Source organism: Furipterus horrens, unplaced genomic scaffold (assembly GCF_987537825.1).
Source record: "Furipterus horrens unplaced genomic scaffold, mFurHor1.1.pri manual_scaffold_4, whole genome shotgun sequence".
Classification (NCBI taxonomy): Eukaryota; Metazoa; Chordata; class Mammalia; order Chiroptera; family Furipteridae; genus Furipterus; species Furipterus horrens.
The window spans coordinates 68,566,009-68,582,002 of NW_028327174.1; positions in this window are offsets into that span (position 1 = coordinate 68,566,009).

Sequence of the window (15,994 nt, forward strand, 5' to 3'; positions counted from 1 at the left end):
GAAATATTCTGAAGCTATTGTATCGTTATTATGGAAAGCCAATGTTTCACTTTTATATTTGTCAGCTTCATCATTCACATCCTCAAAGAATTATTTTAACATGAATAACAACATAATTCCCATTTACTGAGTAGTTTATTTATACAGTGTGCTATCCTAAGCACTTTTGTGTACTATTTATTTTTTAAAGTTATATTTTATTTTAGTTATTTTTATTGAATTTATTGGGGTGACATTGGTTCACAAAACCATACAGGTTTCAAGCATACAACTTAACAAAACATCATCTGCACACAGCATTGTCTTTTTTTCCTCCCCATTTTTCCTTCCTTTTCCCTCTTCCACCTACCCCCACCCCCTTTCCCACTGGCTACCACCTTCTTTCACCCAGCCCCCAGCCCCTTCCCCTCTGACAGCTCTCAGTCTGTTCCATATCTCCACGCCTGTTTCTATTTTGTTTGTCAGTTTGTTTTGTTCATTAGATTCCACATATAAGTGAGATCATATGGTATTTGTGTACTGTTTAATCCTTTCAACAGCCAATGGGGAATAATAAATTGTTGATTGCCACCATTTTACAGTCAAGAAAACTGAGGCATAGGGACCCACCTAGGTCACACAGCTGCAAGGAATAAGATACAAACCTAGGTCCATCTGACTCCAGAAGCAAACACTTAATCCATAGGGCACCCTCCTAAAACTAGCAGGAGAAATGGAAACCAGAGGAGAAAACTTGAAGGCAATCAACTCCCAAAAAGAGAAAGAACAAGCCTTTTTTAATAAGCTGCTGGATGAGACTAAATTGTACTTAACAAGCTCTTACAACCAATAACAGTGCTCAATCCTGAGAAGTCTGGCCTCTTTTTTAACACACAGAATGACTAGAAATGGCCCAAGTCGCATATACTGAATGAGCCCAATTTCCATCTTGGTAGTTTTCCAAATGTCTCTAGCCTAGTTTTATGGTAAAGAAAAAAAAAATCTGTTCCTAAAGTAATTCAAAGCTGACTTGAAGATACAAAAGTAACTAATATTTTCCATGGAATCCTGAGGCAAGGTTTTTGGCCTGAATGATGTTGAGTGGGTGGGAAGCAGCAGGCTAACTTCTTCAACTATTTTGCTTTGTGTGGGAGACCCAATTAAAAGTAAACTAGCTTTGTCATTGTTGTCCAACTTAGGCTAAACAAGACAGTGTGGGGGCTGGGGGAATGCTAGAGCTGCTAGCATTTAAAGAATACACACAAACACACAACTATAATTTGAAATGGAAACAGTTCATTGCTGCCATCTGTGACTAAGTGGTCTCCTTAGTCACGGGTATGGGGCAGAACTGCGTAGGGGTGGGGGACTGGAGATAAGTTATATAAATGGAAAAGGGTAAAAAGTATTCTTCACAGGAGGGAAGTAAGTGGTTGTCCTCATCTAGCTGGTAAGGGCATCCAGAGAAGATAAAAGGTAGAGATAACATCTCCATAACATATCAGGGCCTTCTGCTGAATGGTTGATAAAAACACAGTGGTGGTAATTTTTAAAGCACTGCTTAAGAGTGATTAAAAGCATTCATAATATTGGAACTAAAGAGACAAGTGTTTCTAAACTTATGTAGGTCTACTTATCCCAAAATGAATTTTCATTATTTTATTATTATTCTACCAAAGTCCTGATTTTATCATTATCCCTCTATAACATCCCTTACCACATCATATTGCATTTGTCTGCTAATGCATTAGTCTCTTGTTGTGAATCTCTTGAGAGTATGGACTAGGCCATGTTCTTATTGTTATCCCCAGGATATAACATAGCATTTGGCACATAATAGGTGACTAAAAGCATATTGACCAAAGATGTAATGTCATCTTGGAGATCTGGGAAATGCAACAAGCCTATTACTGTTAAATATTTTTTATCGGTGCCTTGGATGAAGGTATAGAAGTCTTGGTAATATTTTTAAATGGCACAGGATAGAATACATTGAATGACAGAAGTAGAATTAAAAAATATCTCCACGGGCATGATAATTGAGCCAAAACTAACAAGATGAAATTTAGCGTAGATAAATATAGAATCCTGCTCTTAAGTTCAAATCCTCAATTGCACAAATACAAGCCAAATTTGCTTTAGTTTAGTAGTGTTTTATGTGACAAAGAACTTCAGCGATTTTATTAACAGGAATTTTACTGTGAGCCAAGTGCATGATCTGGTTGCTAGAAAAGCTAGTGTGATGTTAGGCTGCCTTACCAGAAGTGACTTATTTACGGTATATAGCCAATTTAATTAGGAAATAGTTTGGTGTGGCCATTAGTGGTGATGTAACACACAGAACAAGAGAGGTAGGGGACCTGCTAAACTCGTACAGCCACTTCAGAGCCTGTGTTCATCTCTGAGTACCACATTTTATAAGGGATATTGACAAGTTCACATATCTGAAGATGTTCTAATTAGAAAAGTCTCCAGAAATCTTTCTATGCTGGACATACAAAACAACTGAAAAATGTTTAAGCTAGAGATGGAAAGGCTTTTGTTGAAGATTTTGATGAGCAGATGGGGAAAATGTGCCGTGTCGTGCCTTACAAGCTCCATGGCCAGGGCCACCTGCCCACCGTTTTTATTCCCTCATTAAATATTTCTACTGTTCACTAGGTGGAAATATGAATCCTGTTCCTACTAAAGGAAAACTTAAGGAACCCTGATTTAGTAACTCGGTTGTCTCAGTGTCAAGTGAAATTGTTGGTTACTCCATGATGACTTTATGGACTCTAATCCCAGTGACCAAACAATCACCTCACTCCCCACTTCAGCATCTGAGTCCTTGTTTGTTCTGCAGGCTTTAATCATTTTCCTGATGATGTCATCCCTTGTCTGCCTCCCTACCTAGATTTTTGTGCTGATCTATTCATAGACTTCCCATCACTGCGCTGAGATAGACAACATCTTGAGAACCTCTTCCGTAGGTGACTGTTACCTGGAGACTGTTCCACCTGCCAGGCTCGTATACCTATCTCATCTCCAGGTCCCTTTGCTCTCCTACACTTAGAATTAATGCGACTCAGAAGACTGAATCAGTCATACAGAGAGAAAATAAGGTGGAGAAGGTTTTCTTTTATTCAATTACAGGGAAGTTGTTTCTAATAATCCAAATTCTTTGAAAAACATCATGAGCTGCCTTGTGAGAGAGGAAGCTCACCATCACCAAGAACTCCCTAGGAGCGATAGGAGTAAAACCATGGAAGGATTGCTGTATTGTTAGCAAGCTGAACAGGACTGAGATTCAAGTAGTCTCTTGAACTTTAATGTACCAAAAATTAGCTCAGAAGCTTATTTAAATAAGCAGAATTCTCAGTATTGAGTCAATAGGTCCAGGTTGGAGTTCAAGAATCAGCATTTCTAATCTACTTCCCACCCCCAGGAGATTCCAATGTATGTGAATGTGGTTCACACTTTTTAAAATACTCTTCAAAGAAAAGTAACCAACATTTCCTAAAACCTGCTCTGTGTTAAGGGCTTTTTTTTTTTTCCTTAACTAAACCTCAACACACTTCTGTAGGAACTATGGCACATTTCTTAAGAATTTAGGCTCAAAAAACACACTGCTAAGGATTAAATCCTGGCTTCTCCACTTACTGGACTTTTCCGTGCCTCAATTTCATTTTCTACAAAATAAACCAGCCATAATAGTAACAACCTCATAGTGTTGTTATGAGGATTAAATAGTTCGATTCATATAAAGTGCTTAGAACAGTGCATGGCACACAATAAGCACTCAATACTATGATTACTATGAGTGACACTATTGTTCCCACATTCTACACATAAGGAAATTAATACTCAAGGAAATGAAGTTTGTTTGCCTCAACTCCCTCAGTCTGTCTTCAAAGATTATATGTTATACTGCTCCTCCCAGCTCTGAGATTCTATGATCCTACCACCCAAGTAGATCACTATTGATAGGATTGAATTGGAAACTAATTCTAAAGATGGCCATAAAAATATGGGGAATAGACAGATACCTATCTCAAATTCCCCCACAAATGATTTTACAAATGAGAAAAATGAAGTTCAGAGAGTTAAATAATGTTGACAAGGGCTCATATCAAGAAAGTGACAGAGTCCTAACTGGTGTGACTCAGTAGACTAGATGTCATCCCACAAACCAAAAGGTCACCAGTTTGATTCCTAGTTGGGACATATGTCTAAGTTGTGGGCCAGGTCCCCAGTTGGGGCATGAGTGAGAGGCAATCAATCATGTTTCTCTAAAACATGAATATTTCTCTCCCTTTCTTTCTCCCTCCCTTTCTCTCCTTCTAAAAAATAAGTAAAATCTTTTTTTTTAAGTGACAGGATTGCCCAGGCTGGTGTGGCTCAGTGGGTAGAACACTGGCCTACAAATCAAAAGGTTGTTGGTTCAATTCCCTTCCAGGGCACATGCCTGGGTTGCGGGCTAGGTCCCCAGTCAGGGGAATGTGAGAGGTAAGTTATTGATGTATTTCACATATTTTTCTCCCTCTCTTTCTCACTCCCTTCCCCTCTCTTTAAAAGTAAATCAATAAAATCTTTTTTCTTAAAGTGACAGATTTGACATTTGAATTCACGTTTCCTCTGCCACCAAATCATGGCTTGTCTGCTCCACATGACCTGCTCTGCAGCTCTAACCTAGACTGAGTCACTGACTGCCTGGAAAAGTCTTTTCTAGTAAACATATATGTTTTCAAAACAAAGGTAGGAGACAAAAGTAGAATTCAGAGTGAAAGTAGTTCTTGTATAAAGACACTGCCACCCACAAACATGGAAACAGCATATTTCCTGAAAAATATTTATTTGCTGTCATAGCCACAGTCTAAGAGACTTATCTAACAATTGCTGTTTCAAGATAACCAAAAGACAGGTCTGTGGGAAAAGAATTTGTATCTTAAAAACAAGAGAAATATAGTAAAAAAGTATTGGCTTTGGATACAGGCAACAATAGGTTTGAAATATTGCCTCTGCCACTTACTAGCAGTTTTATTGGCCTTTCTAAAATTCTGCTTTCTTATTTATAAGAATTGGAATGATTGTGTCTATCTTGCAGAGTGTGAGGTTTGAAATGACATTAAATAAAGCCCCTAGCCCAGTACTTGTCACATGGAAAGTGCTCAGTGATGGTGCCTGTTAATCTGGACCTCCAAAACTGTCATAATTGGGAATCACAACACATACCTCCAGAGAGCAGGTAAGTCATGTAACCAGGGGTAAAGAAAAGGAAGGCCAGGATACCGTTGAAAGGATAAAGAGAAAAGTTCATGATCTGTGTGCATAGCACCAAACATTGATCTACTGCTCTTCTTAAGGAAGATTGGAGGACCAAAAATTACTATAATTCTCTATATCAAATTAGACATTCCCTTGAAAAAATTCTTAGTGTGACTGTCTTACTAACATGCATTATTTTAATCTCCTCTGGGACAAAGAACTTGTCCTACACATCTCTCTTTTCCTAATGCTGGTTCAGTGTCAGTACTCAACAAGTATTTATTAAATAAAAGAATAAATGAATTAATGTCATTCAGCCTACCGCAAAGGAAACATAACATACAAGTCCTTACAGCAAACATTCTCAAGAATTTCCTAATCCAAGGGCCAGCAAACTTTTTCTAAAAAGGGCCATATAATAAATATTTTACTTTGAGAGACATACAGTCTCTGTTATATGTACTCAACTTTGCCATTGTAGCAAGAAAGCAGCCACAGACGATGGTAAAATAAAAGAATGTGTCTGTGTGATTTGTAAAGACTAAAATGTGAATTTCCTATCATTTCCATGTGTCATAAAATCTTTTAAAATATTTTTCAACCATTTAAATAGGCAAAGATTATTCTTAGCTTATGAGCCAAGCAAAAAACAGTTCTAGACTCTAGTCCATGTCACAACATCAGTGAATGTTTTCGTGCAAAGCTGCTTCCAATTATTTCCAACAGGAGTGAATCTAAAGCCATCTCTCTAACAGCAACAACAAAAAGCTCCTAAATGTTTTTTTACATGGAACCAAACTCAAAATACATACAAATGGTAACTTAATTCTAGTATTCAGCCTCCAGTGGTTGACCTGATATGCCTGTATCATGATACAAACACATGAGGGTCTTTATTATGAATGTAAGTAGAAAAAAGTACTCTAAAAAGATCTACACCCTTGGGCTTAAACATTTCTTTTTCTAAATGATAATTTATTGGAAAATCAGTGGTGACTTCACACACACACACACATATATATATAATTTTAAACTCATGCACATGATCTAAATAAATTAAACATATATATTTACAGAGTTCAGATAAGCATCCACATTGTTATTTATATTGCATTTCTGTTATCTCTGGCTCTGTCTCCTATAAAATGTCAATGTAGAAAAAAAAAGGAACAGGGTATCTGAGATTTAAATCTCTTCTAATTTATTCAGTTTATACATTGACTACAGAAAGCAAACTAAAAATTGAAACTATTAAGAATGAGACAACCTTTAGGTACATATCTCAAAAATAAAACAACAATTATAGTCTTACCACATGTGCTCATTTTTATTTCAAACAGTGTTTTTTATAGTTTGCTGGGGGAAAAGGCATAATATCTTAAGGGCTCATCTTACTACCTAACTAATCTTTGGAAGGAGAGGGAGAATTCTATTTAAAGTGATTGTCTGGGAGTGTCTCAACTGAGCCACTGACTCACCTGAACTTTGGCAAGTAGGAACTTCCTGAGTCACAGTTCTCATTGTTAACTTCTCGTAAAAATTATTTTGGTCAAGTTCAAGTGATTCAGAAAATACTTTACTGTCGCATCTGTATATGAACAGCAAAACTGGATGAGAACCAAGAGAACCAGAGGTTAATATTTGACACGAGAGCCAGGACTGATAATTTCTGATTCTGACCATTAAATAATCTTGGAGAGTCAGTCTTCAAGGTTCTTCCTTGACTGCTGCTTGCTTGTTTTTGGTTGTTCTTGTTGTTCTTTGCTAACATATACATATAGGACCATAAGTATATAGATGTAGGGTATAATAACTAACCCCTCCTATAACTCCCATCCAAGCCCTTTCATGACCACTCCCTTAAGATTTAAGACCCCAGGACTATAATGTTCTGACCTGCATCAAACAATCTTAGGAACAAAGCCTCATGTCTGTTGACCACAGCGACAGAGTTTCAGTAAAACTAGAGATAACAGCTAGGCCTCAGTTTTGTTTCAGCTCCAGGCCCAGAAAAGCAGCAAAACCAGACAAGCAAAGCCGTGACTGACCTCAGGACCAGCTGCACTGGCTAGTGAACCCCCGCCCTGGAGCCAGCCAATAGTAGAGACCACGACCCTAAAAGGACACATCTGAAAATCTGATAAATAGTTTATTGCGATCTTGTCCTGAGACCTCCCCTAAAATTCTCCCCCCTTAAAAGCCCTTCCAACAGAGGGCCCAGCTAGGCTGTCTCTACATATCAAGCCCTTGCCTTTCTTTACCCTTTTCCCCCCAGGCATGGTATCCTTGCCTCTTTCTCGCAAGCCCCAAGGACCCTTTTGCCTCTGTAACTTGTTTCCTGAGCCCATTTCTTCTACAGCTCACTTACCCTACCTCTGCGACTTTCTAAGTAAACTTTCTCTTGTAGTTTGAGTCTTGGCTATGAGTTTTTTTTCTTTTAAGCCTGAACTCAAGTACACTGACTCCACTGGTCTAACACCTGGTGCTGTTTTGCTGCCAACACAGGAACGAGTCTTCAGGATAAGGCTAATTATCCTTTTCACTTCTCTCTCAGTCTGTATATGGAATAGAGGGATTAAGAAGAAGAGGGAGTTTTCATTGAAAAGTTTACCACAGCTATGCCCTGGCCAGGTGGCTCAGTTGGTTGGAGCATCATCCCATACACCAAAAGGTTGTAGGTTTGATACCTGGTCAGTGTACATACCTAGGTTGTGGGTTTGAACCCCGGTTGGGGTGCACATAGGAAGCAACTGATCAATGTTTCTCTCTCACATTAATGTCTCTCTTTCTGTCTCTCCTTCCTCTTCCTCTAAAATTAATAAACATATCTTAAAGTAAAGATAAATAAGTAAACAAATATTTACCATAGCTATTACAGAACACAATAGCTTTGGCTAATATATCCCTTGGCTACCATCAAAAACAGAAGCATAACCTGAATGTATCTCTAAAGTCTCATATTATTTTGCATTTTATGACTGCCATTATACTGTGTATAAGAAAAGTTACAGCAGTTATATATCCTTTGACATCAATTTCCTTTGCGTAAAGTTTTAAAATTCATGATTTTGTTAACATATAGTTTTCTATTCTATTTGTGAAGTTACTGCTGAATTCAATACACATTGGATAGTGAGGCTTTTTGTAAGTATATTTGATTGATTTTTCTGTTACAATTGTCCCAATTTTTCCCCTTTGCCCACCTCTGCACAGTACTCTCTTTTCCTCCAGCAAACCCCCACACACACACCTAATTCATATCCATGGGTTATGCTTGTAAGCTCTTTGGCTTCTTCCTTTCCTGTATTATTCTTAACAACCCGCGGTCTATTATGTTGCTACCAATTATGTTTCTTGATCCCTGCACCATTTCTCCCATTCTCCCCCTTCCCTCTCCCAGCTGATAACCTTCCCAATGATCTCCATAGCTATGATTTTGTTCCTGTTCTGGTTGTTTGCTTAGCTTGTTTTGTTTTTGCTTTTTAGATTCAGTTGTTGATAGCTCTGAGTTTGTTGTCATTTTAATGTTCATAGTTATTATCTTCTTTTTCTTAAATAAGTCCCTTTAATATTTCAAGTAATAATGGCTTGATAATGATGAATTTCTTTAACTTTACCTTGTCTGAGAAGCACTTTATCTGCCCTTCCATTGTAAATGATAGCTTTGCTGGATAGAGTAATCTTGGTTGTAGGTCCTTTCTTTTCATCATTTTGAATACTTCTTGTCAGCCTCTTCTTGTCTGCAAAGTTTCTTTTGAGAAATCAGCTAACAATCTTATGGGAACTCCTTTGTAAGTAACTCTCTGCTGTTCTCTCTTTTTTTTTTTTAAGATTCTCTCTTTATCTTTAAACTTTAGCATTTTAATTATGGTGTGTCTTGGTGTGGTCCTCTTTGAATCCAACTTGCTTGGGCCTCTCTGTGCTTCCTGGACTTGTATGCCTATTTCCTTCAGCAAATTGGGAATGTTTTCTTTTATTATTTTTTCAAATAAGTTTTCAATTTCTTACCCTTCCTCTTCTCTTTCTGGCACCCCTGATTGGAATGTTGGTACATTTAAAGTTATTCCCAGAGGTTCTTAAGCCTTTCCTCATTATTTTTAATTCTTATTTCTTCTTTCTGATCTGGTTGAATGTTTATTTCTTCCTTTTGTTGCAAATTGTTGATTTGAATCCCAGCTTCTTTCCCTTCACTGTTGGTTCCTGGTATATTTTTCTTTATTTCACTTTGTGTAGCCTTAATTTCTTCCTCTATTCTTTTGCCATACTCTATGAGTTCGCTGAGAATCCTTATCACCAGTGTTTTGAACTCTTCATCTGATAGGTTGGCTATCTCCATTTCATTTAGTTCTTTTTCTGGGGTTTTGTTCTGTACTTTCATTCAGGCCATATTTGTGTTTGCCTCCTCAATTTGGCAACCTCCCTGTGTTTGTTTCTGTGTATTAGGTAAACATGATTTTACTCCCTGTCTTAGTAATATGGCATATCAGAGCAAAGACACCTGTAAATTGTGTGGGGTACAGCCTTAGGTAATTGCCTGGGTGGGGCAACCTGCTTCACTGCTTTGTGGCTCTGTGTGTGTTGGGGGCTTGGAGAAGGGAAAATGCGGCACCTAGTGATTTGTCTGGCATTCGCTCCATTTCCAGGCACTTCACCCACTTTCCATATGTGATTGGTGTCCTTCTAGCCACTATCCTGGCGTTTGTGTACCTACTAAGAGTTTGAAGGCCCTTTAAGCGGTAAAAATGTGTCAGCTTCTTTTGCTGCCCTGTGCAAGTACTTTAAGCAGTGACAATCTGGCAGTTTCTTCTACTGCCTCAATTCCACCCCCTCCCCCCTCCCTGACTGGTTATTACAGCCAGAGGTAATGGAGATTTATCTTCCTGATGCTGAAACCTTTGGCTGTACTGTCTGCCTTGGGGCTGGGATTGTTCCCTCCCAGGGTTTCCCTCCTGATTTTTATCCACTACACACGAAAGTGCTACTGTCCATTCTGCCACCTCTACCTCTACCACCACTTGTTTAAGCCACACAGTCTCTCTGCACCCCATCTCTATGACTCCACCCCTCCTACCCATCTGGAGGAATGTGACTTCTTTAAATGCATGGTGTCAGACTTCCACATCGCTCAATTTTCTGACTGTTCTGGCTGTTATTTGTTTTTGAGATCTGGTTGTAATTCTTTTTATGTTTACATGAGGAGGCAAAGCGTGTCTACCTATGCCTCCATCTTGACCAGAAGTTGATGGTAAAGATTTTTAATGTCAGTTGTCATTATATCTAGTACTAAATGAGCCCTAAAATTTGTTTATTTTTTTAAACTGGAAAGTAATTCAAAATTGTATGAGCTAGATTTTTAAAAATATATTTAATGTCTTTTGAGTAGTTAAAATTGTTCTCATTAGAACATTTGCTTTCTTAAATTATATTTATTTAGAAAATGAACTTTTAAGGTTTTTTATCAAAATAGGCTGTGTGATTTCTTAACACAGAAACTCACTGCCCGAATCCCCAGTCTTCCAACAGCTCTGTCCCAACTCCTGCAGTTTTCATAAGCCAGAGGTTAAGGTTCAAAAAGAATCTCAAGCATTGCCTGACATCCTTTTTCCTTTTTCTCCCTTCCTTCAGTTTGGAAGCATTGACAAAACTAGTATAATTCCTCCTCTTACAAAAGTGATCCACAGAAAACATTGTGTGTGAGTATGTATGTGATGTGTTATTTACATATTTTGATTACATTTTTTAATGACAATAGTTGCATTGTAATAGTAATCTAAACTAGAAATTGCTATCCCATTGAGTAAATAAGCTGTTTACATAGCAGTGTTGTTTTAGGGAGAATCTAATTTGAATATTCTTTAACAATTCATTATTCTCTGCTCTCACTGGCTATTGGGCTCTAGGCTATCACTGAAGCTCTATGTGTCTCAGTTACTCCACCTGTAAAAAGGAGATAATCCCCCTATGCACAGTGTAATTGTCAGGAGCAAATAGGTTCAAATGCAACAACTTATGCAAAAACACTTTGTAAACTTTAAAGAAAAATGTTGAACACAAATACCCTTTTCCAATATATACACGGCAAGCTTTGGCACAGAGAGTGTAGAAAAGGATTTAAATTAAAAATTTCAATAGGACTAATCAAATGCACAGTAGCTTCTCCCAGCAACATAGAAAATTAGCTATACAGTTACTATTTTGTTAACACTTTTAGTGAGATAGAATTCAGATGGGGGGGTCTAAGAATTCAAAGACAATTTGCATTAGGTCAATTTGTTAATTTGGACAGATATACATTGAGGATTTCAGGAAATATACACATTGTATTCTTGGGTTTTTTATTAAGAGGCACTTTATTTTATACATCCTTCCTACCAGTAGTAATTATTTACTTATTTTTACTTCATTTTACTACTGTTTCAAATTTCTTATCATACCAAATGCACCTTTATCAAATTCTTCCTATGAAATTCCATGATGCCTATCTTAGCTTTTGCAGCGAAGTCTGTGTATATCAGCACTTACATTATACATTTGTTCCTTGGGAGTTAAAAACTCATCCATAAAAATTAACTACAGCTGAAACTTGGCAGACAGCTTAAAAATACATTTTGTTTTTACTAGCTTTCATGAAAATCCATATGGTTATTTCTAAATTCCTGTATATCAGGTTTAAGTAAAATAAATCCTGGCCAACATGAGACACTTATTTAGGCTAACGAACTTCACTAGCAGTTTTTTTAATGCAACTATTCCCTGACTGGACAGCATCTCTTCTTCAAGTCTCTCAGCACCCAGCCACCTTGAGTGCACGCCTGGTCCCCCCTGGTGGCTGGCCTGGCTAACACCTGCAGCGGACACCTCTAACCACAAGATGTGCAGCTAATATTTCGTGTTGTCCTAGGACTGGGAAATTTTCTGGGAGCTGCCAACTGAATTGTCACATCAGAGATTTCCTTGGTTCAGCCCTGCTCCTCCTCTGTCCCACACAAAGACATGCCCCTTTTAGTACTGTGGTCACATCCGTAAGCCCCAGAAGGCAGCGTGTGAGGAACTTCCTCCTCAGTTCAGTAGGCAGAGCTGTCTATGATGATGAATCAGGCCACCGCTTTGAACTGTTGGAACTGAATTCTCCATGGGTCTCTAGTGTTTCTGCATGTCTTGCAAATGAGGCACTGGCTGCTTGTTGTTCTAGATCACCTTTTCAAGGGTGTTTGTATAGTGAAGACCCTTGGGAGACAGAGATAGGCTTTCCCTGGAAGGAGGGGGAGGGGCCAGCCATGCTTACTTTCTAGCATAACAAAGATAACAAAGGGTAGGCATGCTCAATACCCTTTATTATGGATTCAGGCTCCTCAACTCTTAAATAGGAGTGTGCCCCTCCTGCATATGCAGGTATCATCTGACCCACTTCACCTTTGTTAGGTTTGTGCCCAGAAGAAGGGAGAAGTCGGGTGGACCAGTTCAAAGCCTTTTTTGAGGGATGTTCAAGCAGGTGGCTGAGTCCAAATAGAGAACAGCCCAAAGGGAAGGGATGGAGGGATTTTTAAGGGCTTGGAGCAGACCCCCAGGGGGATGGGTCACCCTGCTGGTGGCTACAGAGTCCAGGGTATAGGTGTTTGCAAAACAATGTCTTCTTATTAGGGATGGCTGTCAGGAGACTTATGGTCCTTGTTTCTGGGAAATGATTAAGGGAGAGGGGAAGGGGCCATGGGGGGTGTAACTGGTCCTCTGCAGGATGCCGGTGGCTATGACTTAGTCACCTCTGTTAATGGGGAACTTGTAATTGGGTGCTTGGCGAGTGACGCAGACCCTTTTTGTTTCAGCACAAGTGGTGGCTCAGGTCCTGCACAACTGCAGGCCACAGCTCCTGAGTACACAGTGACCACTGGCAACAGCCTGTTTTGCGAGGCCTGACTCAGGTGGCAGTTTACAGGGCAGGTAACTTGTCAGTCTCTAGCCCTAACAACTGTCACCCAGTGGAAATAGGGGCTTGGGAAACTTGCACATAAATGCTGATTCTGGCAAATGCTATTACTCTGAATAATAGGCTGTCCTTCATCTATAATCCAGGTGTTGCATTTCTTTTAACAGCATTCATGAAACTGTGGCAAGCTAACTAGTTAGCTGGTAAATAGGGTGGAACTCAGACTCTAGCAAGTAGGGTGAAACTAAACACACAGGCTGTCTCTTACTAGACTGTGAGTTCCTTGCAAGCTGAGACCATGTCTACTTTATCATTGTATCCCCAGCACTTAGACCACTTCCTGGCAAATAAATGGTGCTCAATACATATTTATTGCAGTAGAGATCTAAATTCAAAAGTTGGGAGGGAGCAATCCATGGGGGCTCCCTGGTGACAAGAAATTTAATGAAAAAAAGTGAGATGTAAGGTGAATCCTGATTGTTCTTTTGCATCATTTCCCTTCACTCTGCTGTGCAAATTTTAAAATATCATCCAGAGAAAAAGCCTCTCCAAAAACACTTGTGTTTTAATTTGATAGTAGAAACACACCTTAGAGCTTTACTTGTTTGCTCCTAGTGGATTGCAGAATATAGCCTCAGAGCTTCTGTACCCTCTAAATTATAATGTTGGGGGGGTTGCGGTTCTCCTCAATTACAGCTTTTCAAACATTTCTGCTCTCCCCTCACAAATGGCAAATTGGGGCAGAAAAGTGACTAACAGGTCAGTTACACTTTATCTGAAAAGCATGACTGTCAAGGCATAATCAGGTTGTTTTGCTTTAAAATACTGAAATTAATTTTTTCTGAATCATTTCTTTTTCAAAATTTCAAAAAGATTCCTCCCTGCTGGTTCTTTGGTCTGGCTTCATGACAATGTGCAATTTATTATATTGTTTTTTCAGAGAAAATTTTTAAATTCCTATAAAGAATTGAGGAGACCTGGGGTTATGTTCAAGAGTGGAGCCAAGGCGGGCAGAAGCAGAAGAGGATGGTGTGCTGGGTGGGGACCACAAACCACATGGCCAAAGGTGAGGACCCACCCGGGCTGGAGCAGGGGCTTAGGTTTGGAGCAGCAGACAAGCCTAGTAGGGAACTTCATATCTCAAATCCGAAACCTTGCTAGCTGCATTTTGTTGTTGGATCGAGACATTCCGTAGGAGTTATAGTACACAAAGAGCAGAATTTGTCAATATCTCTCAGTCCTGTAGAACTGGTAACCCCTTTTTCCCTTAAATCTGTATAAAGAGAACCTTAAACACTCACACTTTACTTCCAATCCTCCAACAAAATTAACAGTAACACACATATGGCAAAGGAGTCTCTGAGTCCCCTGGCGAGAGAAAAACAAAACACTCCAATCAGCAGTTGTACTAACAAATCAGCCTTATTTTTTTAAGCCTTTATCAATTCCAACTTCAGCAAATACCTAACGAATTGGTTTAAAAATATAACAACAAAAATAAAAGTTTGCTATGAATTTCATATTCATGGCAGAAAAGGATTAATAGTGCTTGGCCTGAACAAAGCTTAAGTCCAGGCAGGTGGCAGGCAGGATTCCACTGGGCCCTGGTTACCCAAGTCCTGGCCCCCTCTTCCACAGGCATTGCCAGTGGGAGCAAACGATGCCAAATAGTGTGGTCATTTTCTAATGAGGCTAAGCAGGGAGAGAATGAACCAAGTAAAGTTTTTCTTGTGGCCAAAGCAAGACTCAATTATGAATTCAGACCTCCAGAGGCGAGAGGCTTATGTACTCACCAGCTGCCGCTTCGCTGCCCTTCACACGAAGCCTCATGGTGTGGCCTTGAACAAAATGCTTTTAAAGCCAGTGCCAGGAGCTCCCTTGAAAATGGCTTTTCATTCTGGGCAGTGAAGCAATCTCTGGGTGTGAAGTCACGTCTGAGATTTACAAGCTATTTCTGACATCAAAAAATGCAGCATTTGTTATTCTCCTTTCAGTGTTCCTGTAGGCATATTGGCACTCATTAAATGCTTCCTAAAAATATCAGTTGGCAAACGTTCATGTGTTGGTTCATAAAGGCTTGTGTACATTATGGAGAGGATCATTCTAGAAGGCCACTATGAAAATGTAAGCACATGCATTCATTGAATCAGGTTGTTTCATTTGAGTTAATATGAAAGATTTTTCTCCCACTCTGTCCAAATGCACAGCTTCTGTTCCAAAGGCCAGCTTCTGGAGCTTCCCTGTGCTTCTAGGTAACTACTCCACACCTCTCTCAAATTGAGCCAAGTGGCAGATTTGGGTGTACAGTTTCCTTAGATCGCATTTGAAACATGAAAAGCAGGCCACTTTAGAATACTTGAGCAGGATGTTGAATTAATTTGTCAGTTAGATACGCTTGCTTACATTCACATCTGGATGTGATGAGACTCCAGATCTGCCTTCTCACAGTATGAGCTGAAAATGAGAATTGACCAGTCCTGTTATTTGAACCAGGCTAAAGGGTAACCTAATGGCCATCTTGTTTAACTGGGGCCAAAAGTGTCCTAAGTAAGAACCTTGGTCATTACAACCCTGAGCATCCACAAGAGAAGACATCAGTAGAGGGTAGAAATTCCTCATTGCTGAGCTCTCTTTCCAGCCCTATCCCAACCCAGGTAGCAGACAGAGAGCAGAGGTAAGAATAAACCAAGCATGAGGATATGAAAGAAAGACAAAAGAAAGAAAGATAGAAAGAAAGAAAGAAGGAAAGAAAAAAAGGAAGGAAGGAAGGAAGAAGGAAGGAAAGAAGAAAAGAAAGAAAGAAAACAGGGTGATTGGTTGAAGAACTGTTTGCAAAATACCTAC